Consider the following 18,846-nt stretch of genomic DNA (forward strand, 5'->3'; position numbering starts at 1 on the left):
TTACATGTATACGTGATAAAAAGTGGGATAAAAAAGTGCTCAACACGTTAGTAGAGCTGAATATATATATATATTTTTTATTTTACAATCTCAAGTCAAAACAATTCCCTTTCTGTTTCGTCGGATGGTGGAAATTAAAACCACACACACACACACACACATATATGTATATATATATATATATATATATATATATATATATATATATATATATATATATATATATATAATCTTATTTATAGTATTCCAAATTTTACTGGGTTTATATAATTAAAAATTCGGTAATCGTTCATATACCAATAAGTTTTAAGTCAAAATGAGATGACCTAAGCTGTAAGCTACAAAATTATCATATTTCGTAATTGAACATTCATATATTGTCTTAACAAAATCAAGACATCAAGGAATAGATTGATAACAACAAATAGTGTATTTCAGCGTTAGTTTCAATTGTTTCAAGACTATTCGGACAAATTCAAACATTATGTCGTTTGAAAATTTTCACAAGAAGTCTATCGTCAGACGTATTGAATAAAAACACTTTAGCAATGAACAGTATATATATATACACACACATATATATATATATATATAGAGAGAGAGAGAGAAAGAGAGAGAGAGAGAGAGAGAGAGAGAGAGAGAGGGAGAGCTATATTCCAAGACTCAAGGTTTCATTTATCTTAATCAGTTTTTTTAATAAATCAAAACTTTGGTACATATTCCACACCCGTTCCGTTTACGTAGAACAATCAGTATTTTTATGATAAGATTGAATTTTTCTTACATATACTCATCACGAAAAAATAGAAAATTTTCTTAGAAAGAATTAAGGATAACTAAATGTTGGAAATGAAGCATATAGAAGAACTCACATTGCGTGTTTATTTATGTTGGTTTTAAGAGTAAAGCTATTCGTATCCTTATGGATTTAAATTATATACTGCAAGCAAAAAGGATACCCGCGATTTGCGCTGGACTTTGCTGTACGCTCGGATACCCGCCTTGGCGGTACCAGAGCATACAGCAAAGTCCCGATCTTAACATTTGCCCTTGACCTTGAAAAATAGTGCGCATCCTCCCTAGGTTGGAGACCATCAGTGGTATGGGCTGTAGGAGAGTATTTATACATAGGCTATGACGTTGACTTTTTATCTTAACATTGAAAAACGGTATGCACCATGCCTAAGTTCGCGACCATTATTATGCCAGGTTTGGTTATGATCGGTCCAGTGGTTTGGGCTGTAGGAGAGTTGTAAACACAGACAGACACACGAACGCTACTATTTTTTATTTATATATATATATATATATATATATATATATATATATATATACTAGCAGGCTGCCCGGTAATGCCCGTTCGTAAAATATGCTTAAATATGATATTTTGATTAATGCAGACTTCGTATTTATTTATATATTATATGGGGCTTGAAAGAGAGTAATTATTTAAAAGGTTTTAAAAATGACTCGTTCCACACTACCAAAAATCGAAACCAAAACGTTTAGCGTACAATTTACTTTTTCCTTTGGGGTTAATGCCTGAGTTATGACACGGCCACCGAGATAGCAGGCCAGATCAACATGTAGATAAAGGCACGAAAGTACATAAAGCTTCCGGTGTTCAACCACGTGGCCATAAAAATATTTTTGCTTTAAATTGTTGCTGTTGTAATTATATGTTTTTTTATTCTCTTAAAGAAAATAAAACAATTCTCCATTTAGATTATTATTAAAATTGCACGTTGGGATAATTTTAATCTAACAAAATATAACGGTAAGTGAACTTGTTTTATTTCTATCGAAGAGAGTCGAATAGTTCATTTTATTATGTTTTTTTTTAAACTGCAACGCAAACAATTTTATATGAGAATAGTTTTCAGTCCGTTCTTTTAATAATAAATAAAACTTTTTATTGAGTATTTCCAAATATTTTAAAGTTAGAAGCATTTTTCATGACAGATTTTTGGAGTTATTTTTGCTGTTGCATTGTTTTTATTTTTTTGTTTTTGTTTTTGTTTTTTGTTTTTGTTTTTGTTTTTTTTGTAACTAAAACGATCGATGAATTCAAATCTGCACGATTTTCTTGTTCTAGTTCAAACTATGCAGAAAAGTTGCCGAGACAGCTCGTGATATCAGTGATACGTTTGGCCCAGGAACCACTAACGAACATGTAGCACAACGGTGGTTCAAGAAATTTCGCAGTGGTGACGAGAGCATCGAAGATGAAGACGGTCACAGCCGGCCAGCTGCGGTAGATAACGAATATTTGAAAGCCTTAATTGAAGCCGATCCTCTTAAAACCACACGGGAAGTTGCTGTTGAACTCCAGGTCAACCACTCGACAGTCGTTCACCATTTGAAGCAAACAGGGAAGTCAAAAAAGTTGGATAAATGGATGCCGCATGAATTGAACGATAATCAAAAACAGCGTCTTTCCCGCTCCTTCTGCGCAACAAAAACGACCCATTTCTCGAGCTGATTGTGACGTGTGATGAAAGGTAGATCCTCTACGACAATCGCCGACGTTCGGCACAGTGTTTGGATGACAGAGAAGCTCCTCAACACTTTCCGAAGTCGAAATTGCATCAAAAATGGTTATCGTGACTGTTTGGTACTCTGCGGGCGGTCTCATCCATCAGAGCTTCTTGAATCCGGAAGAAACGATATGGCGGAGAAGTACTGTCAACAAATTAACAAAATGCCTCAGAAGCTCCAACGTATGTGCCCGATATATATATATATATATATATATATATATATATGTGTGTGTGTGTGTGTGTGTGTGTGTGTGTGTGTGTGTGTGTGTGTGTGCATGCATATACATTTATATATAATCAATGTTGTGAATTGCGTGATGGAAGCGTTGATTTTATTTTACGTTTGAGATACGTTTGAAATCTAAATTACAGCGAAATATTATGAAAAATTTACAAGTATTTACTTATTTTTGAATTATTATATCGCAGTTATACTGAATTTTATACATTTTTCTCCCTTGCCATGATGTTAATTTGAAGAAAAAAAAAAGTTGGTAAAAAGTCTGGATGTTCAACTGATCCTGCAGAAGCTGAACGAATTGGGCTACGAGACTCTGTCTCATCCGCCATATTCACTAGACCTCTCGCCCACCGATCATCACTTTTTCAGGCATCTCGACAACTTCCTGAGTAAAAAATGCTTCAAAAGCCGAAATGATGTCGAATCGGCCGTCAATGACTTCATCACTTCTAGAACTCCAGATTTCTATGTTAACGGAATAAATAAACTTGTTTCTCGTTTGCAAAAATGTGTCAATTCTAATGGATCTTATTTCGATTAATAAAATTTATTAGGGAGGGAGTTATGATCTTTTAAAGTTGAACGTCAAAAAACGACATTATTTTTGCACTCACCATATATCTATATATATAAAAGCGAAAATGTATGTATGTTTGTGTGTATGTTTTGATGTCTGCTAAAAACTTTCGACAGACGGGAGGAAAATTTACAAACTCGGTATCACATCGAAGCTCCATCTTTTGCTCGAAAAATTTCAAAAAATCGGCCAAAAACGTTAACTTTTTCACCCCGAAATCTCAACACTTTTTCACTGTTATATTTTTTTGTTTTTCTTCGTTTTTTTTTAATATTTGTTTTCAAGCCTACCTTCCTACCAAAACATTTTTTTTCTTTTTATCTACCCCCCCCCACCACCACTACACCTACAAACACCCGGGCAACGCCGGGTATCCCCGCTTGTATATATATAATTCCAGGTTAATATTTTCCAAAGTTAAAGAAACCAATTAAGTTTTAACGGGGTAAATACAAGACTCCTCAATACCGAAGTAGGGTAAGATATACCTTTTACTTCCTTTATATAATATAATTTAATATGTCGCTACACATTCATGACCATGTTTCGGTCAGCCAGTAGACTGGCCAGTAACCAGAGACTTCTTCAGACGATATTGCTAATACAAAATCTTTAGTCCGTGGCCTAAGATTACGAACTAAATCTGAGATTACGGATTAAACGTTTGTATAAGCAATATCGCCTGAAGTGGCCTCATGTTATTTGTAACTGGCTGAGCAAAACATGTTCAAGTGTGTGTTGCGACATATTTATGCTTACGCAGAACGTACAGAAAGAGAAGAAAGTTTTGCTAAAACAACTTAAAACTAGTACGTGGGAATGCTATATGCGAGTATTTGACATAAGTACGAATTGTATATATATATATATATATATATATATATATATATATATATATATATATATATACATGGAGTTCACCACTTATCAAGGCCCAATGGCCACTCGGGGATAAGGGTTATGTGTGTACAGTAATCAATGGGATAGTGTAACAACAGTATTGGAGAATTGATAAGGTGTCATTACTTAGGGGGGGCGGTTCATCAGGAATTTGTTTGTGTTGGACTTGAAGACATCCAGGTTGAAGTCGGGAGGGAAACAGGCAAGCGGAACAGAGTTCCACAGCTCCATTCTCTGGTCCCTCCCCTCGCCAATCTTTTTCAAAAAACACCCGACTAGGTGAAACCACAGTCAATAATTTTCCCCATTCCTTATCTGTGCCTAAATCAAAACGTAGATTCCATGAACAAAGATTGTTTCTTAGAACTGCACGCCTGTGGAACTCTGTTCCGCTTGCCTGTTTCCCTATATATTATTAATCGGAATCGGGAATTGGAAAAATCGGAAGATTTGAGGGAATCGGAATCGGTATCGAATCGTAAAAATTGATGCCTATTTTCCGATTCCAAAACGATCCTTTTAATTGTCTTTTTATTTTTTTTTATTTGATTTTGTTTAAACCAAAATCTTCCATTGCTGGTAATAATGATAAAAAAATAAATATTTTAAATTATCAGTGAAGCTAAAATCGATAGGCCCTGTCGGTGGGGCATAAGAATACACCGACTGTCCCCCTGCAGAGGGTAAAAGTCCCTCAATGGGGGTCCTGGATATGACCTTAAACTATATTCAGTGGTGAGGCCCCATCTTTTGGGCTTTGGGAGTGTGGAGCCACCCTTTAATTACCATTGCTCCCAGGTCCACTCTGACCAAGAGTGGTAGTATCTGTTAGGGTTCCAACTATGGGTTAAATAGAAACGGACTTGAAAACAACAAATATATTCTATTAAACATTTTCTTCAAAATCTTTGGATTCAGCATTAAATAACCCGAAAAAGGTTGATATGCCGTAAAACAAAAACAACCAACCAAATAAAATCGACAGATCATCCTCCACAATTTGAATTTAGGAAAATATCCGCATATTTCAACATACGCTTTTACGAAAATCGGGGGAAAATAAATAATTAGAGATTTCTAAAGAATCAGAATTGGAATCGGTAATTGTATCGGAATCGGGGGAAATATTGGAATCGTCCGATCACTAATATATATATATATATTTATATATATATATATATATATATATATATATATATATATATATATATATATATATATATATATAAAGAGAGAGACAGAGAGGGAAAGAGAGAGTACGAGAAAGGGAAAGGTGTATATGTGAGTGTGGCCTTACATAAATTAGTTTGTTTTTTTTAAGAAAAAGTCAGGTGCGTGTTCGATAGTTAACCGAGCACTCTGTCAGTTGCTCGCTTTGTATGTAAATTTGAGTTTTTCTTTGTTTTTCATGAGTCTAATCGCTTGTCAAGGCCCAGGGGCCACTCTAGGATGAGGATTAGACATCTCACTGATAATAATTAATGGTGGGAATTGAGTAGGATTTGATTCTATAAATAGACGGCTCAACAAGAATCTATTTACAATGGATTTGAAAACGACCCTGTTGTAATCAGTTAAAGAGCAGCTCTGCGAACATTGTGCTTCACAAACGGACAATTTTAGAAGACGGTCTTTGCTCGTAAAATTTATGTTCGGTTTTATGCACGGATAGAGAGTAAGAAAAATTGTTGATAAGTGGTTCTAGCTAGACGAATGTTTGTTTGAAACGTTTTACAGAGTATCATAGATTGAAGTTCGGTCGAGCATCTGCCATGAAAATAACGATAGATCAGAGATAGAGTGGGCATTTCTTCTGTGAGAAAAGAATAAGAAGCATGATATCCGAATTATATTTTAGGTGCGTCTATGCGACTACACAGAAGAGCTTGTCCGTAAGTCGGCCACTTCTGTCTATGCCGTGAATGCAATTTTTGTCGGTCTGTCTGTCACGCTTTAGAAATAGCATTCAAATCGTTAACCGCGCGAATTAGACGGACACAACTTGAATATATCTGTTTTTGTTGGTTTTGTTTTGGTTTGGGTTTTTTTTTTTTTGGCGGGGGGGGTTATTTACTTGTTTCTGCTTTTGTTTCCGTTTTTGGATAAAGAAAAAATACAACAAAAAAAAAACAGGTGTCCCTTTCCAGATTATTTGACAATTTCAATCACGTACTTTTAAAGTTGACAGGTTACCGGACATTTGTGGTGAAAGTTTACAGAAATTCGTTCGATTTGACAACCCGGACAAAAATGTGCACACTCAGACGATATATATATATATATATATATATATATATATATATATATATATATATATATATATATACGTGTGTGTGTGCACATAGTTATGTGTATGTAAATATATATATACACATACATATATATAAACACATAAACTTACACACAGACACACACACACACACACACACATATATATATATATATATATATATATATATATATATATATATATATATACACGTGTGTATAAGCCTACGATTCCGTATCGGGTCGCGCATATGCATATATATATATATATATATATATATATATATATATATATATATATATATATATATATCAGTAAAACGATGTATTTAGACGACTCACTTCTACACATTTCAATGCAAATATATATATATGTAAAAATATGTTTTTCACCAGTTTTGTAATAATATACCTCTTAATATATATATCTATATATATATACATATATATATTATTATTATTATTATTATTATTATTATTATTATTATTATTATGTGCATATCGCCAAAAAAAACGCCAATAACAAATCTTAACAAATAAGGGCCGACTCATTCATATATATATATATATATATATATATATATATATATATATATATATATATATATATATATATATATACATACATATATTACATGAGGATCACCACTTATCAATGTCGGAAGCCACTCAGGGATTAGGGTTAGTTCGTGTATAGTAATCGATGGGATAGTATCGTAGTAATAGTTAGTATTGGAGATTTGATAAAGTGTCTTGCTTAAGGGGGCGATTCATCAGGAATTTGTTTACGTTGTACCTGAAGACATCCAAGTTGTAGTCAAGTTGGACACAGGCAAACGGAATGGAAGTCCACAGGCGTGCACTTCTAAGAAAGAAGCTTTGTTTACGTTTTGATTTAGGCACCGATAAAGACTGGGGAAAATTACTGACAGTGGTTTCAGCTAAACAGGTGTTTTTTGTGAAAGATTGGCGAAGGGGGACGAGAGATTGGGGCTCAGAAGAGCACTTGCCATGGAAATAGCGATAAAACAAGGACAGACTCGCAACTTATCTTCTGTGGGAGAGAGGTTGCAAAGAAGAGAAAAGGGCATCCCCCACTAAGCCACGAAGTCTATTTTGTACTCTGTCGAGGCCGGATAGGCTGTCTTTTAGCAGCTCTAGCCCAGATGTGGCAGCAGTACTCCATCCTTTGACGTACTTGGCTTTTATACCGATAGAGAATTGCATCAGTTGTGAGATATCTTCTGGAGTGATAGAAGGATCCTACCATTTTCCCAGCGACCTGGGCAACAGACTTGATGTACGTGTTCCATTTCAGATCAGGAGTAAATGGCAACCCCAGAAGCTTTTCAAACATGAAGCCTTCACAAGACGAGAGCCATCGATTTCAATTGGTGCCAGATGGGGAACAGAGCGTTGATGATGTAAAGATAGGAGCTTGGTTATAGATGCATTAAAAATTACCAGTCACCTCTTCCCCCACTACCACGCGCTCAAGATCAGAGGAGAGAGAATCGGAGAGAACTTTGTCATTTACGGCCTTTGATGTGTTGCCATAGATGGTCATGTCATCAGCATAGATGTCAACGAATGATTTAAGTATGTGTTTTGAGAGATCATTTATGTAGATCCGGAAGAGAGTTGGACCCAGGATGGATCCCTGAGGGACACAAAATTTAATACTGTGGGCCTTTCATTTCTGCCCACCAACCATTACTCTTATGAGCCTATCAGAGAGAAATGATTTAATAATTAAGAAGACATTTCCAGTTATACCGTAGCTGGAAATCTTGTGAAGTATGCTCTTATGCCATACCTTATCGAAAGCCTTTGATATGTCAAGAGCAATTGCCCTAGAAAGGAAGCCTTTGTCGATAGATTCGCTAATCCTATGAGATATAACCGTTAGCACATCTACTATAGATCTAGCAGAAGGGAAACCATATTGCATGTCACTAAGAAGGTTATTTCTGCTGAGGTGGTTGACTACTTCTTTATTTAATATGGATTTCAGCAACTTAGCATGACACACGGGAGACATGTTGGTCTGTACTGAGAGGGAGATGACTTATCACCTGAATTCTTAAATACTGTGTATACTGACGAGGTTTTCCATGGTGTTGGAAAACACTTCTCCATAAGGCAACGCCTAAACAGTTTTGTAAGTATAGGGGCAAGTTTTAGTCGAAGCTTTTTCAACACTATAATTGGAACGCCGTCTGGGCCAGTTGCTTTACTGGAATCAAGATTCTTGGTTAGCTTGGCCACCTCATGCACAGATATTTGTATGTTGCATAGCGTGTTTTCTGTTATAGGAGGAAATACGGGGAGTTGATGGCCTTCGTGGCAGAGGGTAGAATTTGCTGCAAAGTTCTTGGCAAATAGTTTGGCCTTGTCGGATGTTGACGAGATGACCTCAGGTCCATTCATGATGGTTGGGATAGAACGCACGCTTCTGTTCAGTATCCTGTTTGCTATTTGCTAAAACCGGTGGGAACCAAGCCGCTGCTCAGCTACTTTGGATTGAACGGACTGATCATATAGCACTCTTGCATGCTTTTATTACTCTTTTACAGTGGTTGCTGGCAGACCTGAAAGCAGTTTTAGTCTCCGAACATCTATAACGTTGGTAGCTATTGAAAAAGGGATTTCTGTGCATGATGTCAGCAGCACATTCTGGGGAGAACCATAGCTGTCTGTTAGGTTTTTGTTGGAATATTTTGGATGGTATGAATCGGTCTATGCCTACGATTAACCATTCGGTCAGGTCTGATACTATAGAGGACACATCCTTTTTAAACATGGAATGCAGAATAGAACAGATATGAATGTACGGAAGCTATCCCAGTCAGCCATAGAGTATCGATATACAGTACGGTGGAGAGGTACATCTGAAGACTTATTACATTTCATTTTTATCTTAACTGATACAACAGTGGTCGGAGGATCACAGGCGAGATAGAACAGAACATGAACATAGCTCAGGGGAAGTTGTGAGGAAAAGGTCTAGAATCTTGCATACTGACCGGTAGTATCGGGCACACGGGTGGGTTTGTGAACAATCTGAGTGAGGTCATAGGCAATGGCAAAATCATGACAGAACCTCCCCTCATCATCTGTCTTATTTGAGTGGGTCAGCCATTCCACATTATGGACGTTGACGTCACCGCAAATGTGAATGTTAGCCGAAGGATGCGCAGACAGGATGTGTCCAATTTTCTCAAATATACTCTTCAAGATAGTAACCCCGCTGTTGTGGGTGCGATAGAGGGCAAATATAAATGCGGTGGTGTAAGCAAGAGAACCCCAGAAGCACATATAAGGTAAAGGTCTTCTCTGGAGATATCCCTACCAGAAGGGAAGCCATCTTTAATGTAGGCGCATATCCCATGCCCATGGCGATCTTGGGAGTCAGATTTAGATGTTAAGTTAGAGTATCCTTTAATTATGAACTCATCTAAGGAAGTGGTCGGCCCTATGCCAGTTTCGCTTAGAAAGAATATGTCTGGGTTCGTCTCCTGTAATTGGGTTTCAACCTCTGGAAGGTTGGAATGTAGACCCCTGATGTTGGAGAAGGAGACATGGTAATAGGGGTCCACGTTTGAGGATGTAGTTCTAGGTTTATTCGTGTGCTTTTTGTTTTGTTTTTTTTTTGTTTGTTTGTTTGTTTTTTTATATATTTCATATTGAGGTGTTGGAATTTGTGGAACAGTTCGACAGACTTGGTTAGAGTAGGACAGAGAGGTAAAGCAGAGAGAAAAAACATGAATTTTATTTTTTTGTAGCACATGATAAAGTAAAGCCGTAACAATTACCCACTAGTATAGCATCGAGAGGCCCCACCAGAAACTACTGCATCGTTCAGAATCCATTCACCAAATGGCAATACAGCAGCCCCAGTACTTTACATCTGCTGATAGGACAGCCTCCTTAGTGGTTAAGCTTCGGGTCCCTGACGGATAACGTCAGCCCAGATGAACCGTTTATCTGCAGCACCCTTACTAGTGGCATGGCTACAAGGATAGACATAGAAACAGAAAAATTTCCGACATCTCGGGCTACTATTCACGAAATACTACCGACTTGTATATATAGGGTGAGTCACGAGAAACGGATGCTTTTCATTCACTATGTGTCACGTAAGTGTCATCAGCAAACAACCGATGTTCACGACTCCAATGTAGTATGGGGACAATTAACTGAAAAGAAAAACAAATTAAAAACAATAACTAAATAAAACAAAATTAAACGTAAAAGATAAACAAATAACAACAAACTAAACGGCATCTTAAGCTGGTTTAAAATGTACCTTCCTCACTCCTTATCCTTTACTCAAGGAGAGCAAGGAGCGGTCTAAAAACATCTGTTCCCCGTGACTCACTCTCTCTCTCTCTCTCTCTCTCGCTCTCTCTCTCTCTCTCTCTCTCTCTCTCTCTCTCTATATATATATATATATATATATATATATATATATATATAAGGTAGTGAAAAAAATAAATACCAGCGTTTCGATGTCAATATCGTTAAAAACCGTCAACAACAAATCTTATATATCATAACGTTTTTCACTGATACTCCTGTTTTAAGATGTTCTTGTAAGAAAATAAATTTTAAAAAATTAAGTCCATTACAGGTCTTTACAAGTCATCGTTTTTTTATTATTAAATCCTTTCAACTTTATTGTACGTTTAAAGATTTTTTTTTACATAGGCGTCACCACTTATCAAGGCCGATAGATCACTCAAGGATAAGGGTTAAAGAGTGTAGAGTAGTCAAAAAGACCATATAGTAATCGATAGTAATGGAAGTTCGGTAAATTTGTTAACTTAAGTGGAACGGCTCATCAGAAACTTGTTCACGTTGGACTTGAAGACAACCATGTTATAGACAGCTGGAAAGCAGGAAAACGGAAGACAATTCCACAGGCGTGCAGTTCTAAGAAAGAAGCTTTCATCATGGAATCTATGTTTAGGTTTAGGTACAGATAAAGAGTGGGGAAAATTATTGATAATGTTTTCAGCTAGTCTAGTGTTTCTTGTGAAAGTTTGGTGAGGGGGGACCATAGATTGAAGCTCAGTCGAACACTTTCCATGAAAATAACTATAAAGCAGAGACAAACTCGCAACATCTCTTCTATGAGATAGAGGTTGCAGTGAAGAGAAAAGGACATCTCCCACCAGGCCACGAAGTCTATTTTGAACCCTATCAAGGCAGGACAAGTCTTTTCTAGCAACTCCTGCCCATATGTGGCAACAGTATTCCATCCTTGGACGTATCTAGCTCTTATATAGATAGAGATAACATCAGCAGTGAGATATCTACTGGATCGATAGAAGGATCCGACCATTTTCCAGCGCCCTTGGCAACAGATTTGATGTACGTATTCCATTTAAGATCAGGAGTAAAGGTCAAGCCCAGAAGCCTGTCATAACTTGAGGCCTCCCCAAGACGAGAGCCATTCATTTTAATTGATGCCAGATGTAAACAACATACACAAACATGTATATATATATATATATATATATATGTGTGTGTGTGTGTGTGTGTGTGTGTGTGTGTGTATGTGTGTGTGTGTGTATGTGTGTGTGTGTTTGCGGGGGCATCATTTTGGAAGTTTTAACCTTTAAAACTATACGAAGAAGAAGTGTTTTCCAACACCAGTGAAAACCTCGTCAGTATACACAGTATTTAAGAATTCAGGTGATAAGTAATCTCCCTATCAGTACAGACCAATATGTCTCCCATGAGTCATGAGTAAGTTGCTGAAATCCATATTAAATTCGATAATATGCGTAAACGCTTACTTTCTTAAATCTTATGATTTGGGCCAGGACTATATATATATATATATATATATATATATATATATATATATATATATATATATATATATATATATATATTTGTGTATATAAGGGTATATATATATGTGTGTATATATATGTGTTGTATATATATGTATATATACGTGTATGCATATGTATATATATTTATATATGTGTGTATATGTATATGTGTATTCATGTGTATATATATCTTTATATATGTATATACATGTTTATATATATGTATGTATGTGTGTATTTATATGTATATATGTGTGTATATATGTGTGTGTATATATATATTATATTGCACCTAATATATGTATATATGTGTGTATATATATATGTATATATATATATATTATATTGCACCTAATATATAGTAGTGATCTCAAAAGTAAAAATAAAAACTTATTTGTGTGCCATCAGCTAGAATCGAAACCAAAACATGCAATTCTCAAGCCTTAGCGTGTAACTTAAATCCATACGTATATTACCAAATTCGACACCCTCCATGAATTTTTTTTCTCTTTTTTGTTTGTTTTTTTTTTTGCAAATAATAAAGTTGTTTAACCTATAACTTTTAATTAATGCATGCATGACGAAGGCGTATAATAAACTTACGCCAGGTAAAGATCTTTTTTTTCAATTTGGACTTCTTCGCAGCTATTTTATCGGCTAAAAACCGTATCGAAAGTAAGCTACGTGTCCTGCGCCAAAGCTAAGTACACGTGTATATCCATCAAATTTGACCCTGTATATCAAATTTCAACTCCGTAGACCAAATATTCAGAGAGGAGTTTGGCAGAGACTTTTCACACACACACTGACAAATTCCTTTATAAATATATATACAGGGTGTCCACAAAGTCTCGCTACATTATGTAGCCAGACTTTGTGGACACCCTGTATATATATATATATATATATATATATATACAGGATGTCCACAAAGTCTCGCAACATTATCTAGCGAGACTTTGTGGACACCCTGTATATATATATATATATATATATATATATATATATATATATATATATAGTGTGTGAGAGAGAGAGAGAGGAGAGAGAGATGGATAGAGAGATCTACTATTATATAAAATATATGTGCGTGCGTGAGTGTGTGTGTGTGTGTGTGTGTGTGTGTGAGTGTGCGTGTGTGATATGTAGATTTACGAGAAAAATTTATCGGCAATCGCTTGGAAACCACTGTATTTCCTATCGAAGTGAGATGCCGAAGTTTTATTTCGAATTCAAACTTCACGTTCTTCAATAATCTTGGTCTTTCTCCGCCAAACAAGAAAAAATACAAAAAGAAAATACAAGACATCATCGTGGATATAGCAATTCGACAGACAACAATCCAACAAAGTCTGGTGGTATCGTGAGATATAGAGTACTGTCCACACTTACCAAATTCGACCCTCTCCATGAATTTCTCTCTCTCTTTTTTTTTGGGGGGGGGGGCTATGTTAAACACGAACTTTTAGTTTATTTTATCAATATGACAGGTTAACTTTCTTGCTTTTTCAGCGAGAGAGTAGAGAAATTCGCTAAACGTACTAACGTTTTCATCACATCTGGGTCGTCTTGGGGTACTGTGGTATAGTGAATATATATATATATATATATATATATATATATAATTATTTTTTTTTACTATAATAATTAAATACCTACAGACACTAGTGTTTCATCCTTTCGGGATTCTTCAGCGCAGGGTGTCACGATTACTACCAGTCGAACGATTCGAACCCCGCGAGACGAGACATCTCTGGCTCGATTAGCGGAGGCCGTATCCATTCGGCTACTATTAACCGTGTGAAATAGCGTTGAATTTTAAACATTTTAATTTAAATGTTCATTACGTCAGACAGACAGTGATCAAATCGTTATATATATATATATATATATATATATATATATATATATATATATATATATATATATATATATATATGTATATATGTATATATATATATATATGATAAGAATAATGGAAATAGTATTCCGACAAGATAGAGAAATAAAAAGGAACAAACCGAGTTATGTTTTCATCAACGTTTCGTCTTTATTTCAGAGGAAGTCTCCAAGACGAAACGTTGATGAACACATAACTCGGTTTGTTCTTTTTTATTTCACTTTTTATATCTTAATTTTATTTACCTACAGGCACTACTGTTTCATGCGTACGCAGTCATCAGTTTAGGATATGACGATAAACGCTGGTCGAAGGATTTGAAACCTGCAACGAAGACGGCAAGCAAGGAACATTCCCCAGGGCCAGCGTTCATCGACGGGGTGTTAAGGAAAGTTTTAACGTTTGATACAGACGATGTTAGTGTAATCAAGTGATAGCAAGTTACTATCTCGCACATTATATATATATATATATATATATATATATATATATATATATATATATATATATATATATATATATATATATATAATCTGGGTAGTTTTTCTGTTTATATCCGTTAGAAGTGCTGAGTGAAATTTGAAGAATAAAACATGTATAAATACATTTGAAGTCAAAACTGCAACGCGAAATTTTTTTTTATAAATAAACGGGTGTTTATTTATAAAGACATATATTTCGGAGTAAGACTGACAAAGGAGTCTTACTCCGAAATGTATTTCTTTAAAAATAAACACCTGTTTATTTATAAAAAAATATTTCGCGTTGCAGTTTTGTCTTCAAATGTATTTATACATGTTTCATTCTTCATATATATATTCTTTCTTTGAAGATTGTAACGCTGAGTATGGGGCAGCCAGACCAGCTACCAACATTGCCCTGCTTTTTATTGAAACCAACCGAGAGCTCTTTTCAGTATCCTCGTTGTTCCCTTAAGTGCAATTCTCTGGATTTCTTTTGCACTTGGTTCACCAGGAATATTAGTTTGGCAGGACTGCAAGTTCTTCTTCGTAAGCCTTGTGGCATCTATAATAACTGGTATGATCGATACTTTCCAATTCAGTGTGGCAGTGTGTGTATGTGTGTGTGTGCTTGTTTGTTGCTACCTATCTATGTGTATTCCTACGTGTATTTTTAGTTTTCTTCTTTCTTCTTTCTTGCGTGTTTATCTTTAGCTCGTAGTGATTTTTGCCATTGTGTCATTTCAAACGAGATCAAAAGTGCGGTGCACAAAAAATGTTTAAGATGTTTAATCCTGCCATAAATGTTTCCATGCAAGTATGCTCTCCACTATTCGTGAGTTTATCTCTAAAGATATCCCTAGATCTCGATAGACAAACATAGAAGTAGATATATATAAAACATGACAAATAAATAAACAAAAAAAGGTGAAGGCTTCAAGTTAAGATGGCGCTAAGCTGTAAAGCGGAAATGACATTTTTTATTCAGCGCATGCGTAAATGTGACTGTTTTTTCCCCCATTCATAAACCGATTGCTTTTTAGAAAAAAAAATCGGATGACGATCTGTTATTTTTGCACGTATGAAGCGAGTGAACAAATTTGATTTCAGAGTTAGGGGTTAACTGCTAAGCAACGATTTTATATTTGAAGCAAACCAGCTATAAAAAAGAATAGCATTTAAAAAACGATTAGAAAGGCATTCAAGCAGTGTCCGTTCAACAGATGGAAATTGCAAACGGGGCGAGAGAATATAAGTGCACCAAAGCTAAGTACACACTTATTAAAAATATGAGAATACTAGACATTTATGGTGTGCCTTATGTTAAAATTCAAGAGTAAATGTGGTATTTCTGTGAATATTCCTTGTTAATCCTTACAAATCTCTATTATTTTATAAATGTGGCTTCCTTCAGTCTTGACAGACTATGGAGATCCACTGTAAGGGTGTCTGCGCGTGAAATTTGTGTGACAAGAGTTACGCAATCTCCAACAACGCCTCTCCTGAGTCAACATGTTTGCATACCAGTGGCAAGTTGAGGTACAGGACGACTGGAAACAATGCCGAGATGAGCGGCGAGCACATACAGCGCCTAGAATTCCTAAATGGACACTCATCTGGTACTAGCCAGGCTCAACGTTGCTTAACTTCGGTGATCTGGTAAAACTCAGTGTGTCAACGTGGTTGTGTTGTATATTCTGTAACTATGCATCTAACTGATACCATAATATCGAGTGCATTGCACTTAATCATAACAAAAGTCCATGCAAAATTTCAGCCAGATCGGCCCATTGGTTTCCGTGAAAAGTAGAAGTAAATGTTGCAGAGACTGATCCATTGCATTGAACGGACACCACAAGAGTTTGTTCGCTGCACCTTATCATAACAAAGGTCCCTACAAAATTTCAGCCAGATCAGCCTAGTAGTTTCCGTGAAAAGCGGACACTAAATGTTGAATTGCAGTGACTGGTCCCTATTTATCCTTACCTGTTCATCGAACGGATACCATAATACTTAGTTCGCTACACCCCATCCTTACAAATATCGATACGAAATTTCAGCCAGATCAGCTGCCGAGAAAATTTTGAATGGACAAACAGACATGCAGAAATACAGACTAAGAGAAAAATAGATATATTCAGTACGTACGAATTATGTAATAGATTCGACACTGAGTTTTAACCTCCGTCTCGTCGCTGCAATTGTTAAGGAGGGTGCGGGCGAACTGTGTCCATGCAAGCCGGAAAATAAACAATGGAAATTCCAGGCGATAAAAAGAACAATCGGTCCCAGGAAAAGGTGACCTAAGATACATCCAGGCAAACGAAAATAAACAATAGAAATCTCGGGATATGTAGCGACCTCTATCCATGACGTCAATCAGTCATGGGTCAGATCAAAAATCAGCAAAGGTGCAATAAACAAGCTGGCGAGGAAATAGGTTAATAGGTCGAAGAGATATCAATAAAAAGAGGAACAAAGCAACAGGCAGAGAAAGGCAGAGAGACGGACAGATGCGAAACAGAAATTTGTGACCCGTCTCTATCAGCAACCCCACCGCCATCATTATGTTGAAGTATATATAGAAAAAATAAACAAAGTCTTTTTTATAAACAAAGTGTCTCGTATTCATCGATAAATGAAATAATTGACCATTTCAATAGCTAGATGTGCATTCCTAGGCTTGTTTAACAGTTTAACAAGTATTTCAATGGAATGTGTTCCAACGAACTTGATGTATGTGTGTCCGCCTCGACTTAAATGCACCCAACCAGAAGCAAAATCGCACTCTTTCAATTCGTAGATCCCCAGATGTCGGACAACTTTTTACTCTAATAGCGTCTTCGTTCCTGGTTTCCTTTTTCTCAGATTGTACTAACATACAGAAATTTAATGATAATGCGAGCAGATATATCGCTGCTAAATTCCCTACATAATCCCTTGTAGACATCGTCTTACATAGTGGTCTCGTACGTCTTAGTGGCAACATGCCTTGTTGGAGGTGAATAAGGATATTAGAAAAAAACAGACGAAGAGAATTTACTTGGTTCAATCCCCCGTTTTAGTTTAACATTCAAACGAATGTCACTAGAGAATTTTTAGAATTAATCCAACATATTTTTAATTCTTTCTGAATTTTTTAGATAAGGATTATCGTATTATTTATTATAAGTATTGATATCATTTAGATTCTTTGGACTACCATTTACAACTTGAGTGTTATTTTCACAACGTTACAGTCGATGTAACCTCCGATATTCTTCGGGCGTATTTTTCAGCCGAACTCGGAAATCAGCACGGAATTTTAAACGGAACCCTTCATTTAATCCACGTCGGTAACATGTCTTCGTTCCGTCAGTTATGTCTGGATAGAAGTACTAAGTGATTCGCAATCGTATTTTTAGTGTCGTTCCTACTGAGGATCGAACCTTCGACTTCTAGAAGAGTTTAACTTACAAATGAATTTTACCAAGTACTTTATCAACTACTTTATGGGTCCTTATAAATGCAATAGCTTTCCAGTCGTCCAGCCATCTCTATCCGTCAGCCCTTCGCTCTGTCACGCTTGATTAAGAATTAGTGTTCCTATTTACTTGTCTCCTCGCGAGGGCGGAGTAAAACACAAGGTCGTTTTTTGATGTGGGGAAAATGAAGCTCACCAAAAGGTGTACTCTAGATAGGAACAAAAACAAAAATTGTCTCAGTCATGAAGAAGTTCTCCTTCACTAACTGAGGACAGAAAAGATGAAGCTGACCATCAGAACAGAATCTACACTGTGATCTTGGCTCGAAGGAGTAATAATTTGTTAATCGTACAGATCAAATCGCCGCGCGTTAAGAATGATCGACTTTTTTAAACAATAACACAAAATCCTGATTATCGACAGGTTTGTTTTTATTTGTTTTTGTTTTTTTTAAACGATAAAAATGAATCTCCTATTACACAATTTTTGAGGGAATTATCGTTTATGTTGCGCATGCGCGACTTTATTATCGACTTAATTAAAATTCATTTCCTAATTAAGCAGTTAATTAACTCAGCTGAGATGTTTTGTGATGCGGGGATTAGACATCCGCGGAGGCAATAAAGAAGTTTGGCATTAAAGCGACAGG

Source organism: Euprymna scolopes, chromosome 41 (assembly GCF_053919585.1).
Source record: "Euprymna scolopes isolate OS-2025 chromosome 41, ASM5391958v1, whole genome shotgun sequence".
Taxonomy (NCBI): Eukaryota; Metazoa; Mollusca; class Cephalopoda; order Sepiida; family Sepiolidae; genus Euprymna; species Euprymna scolopes.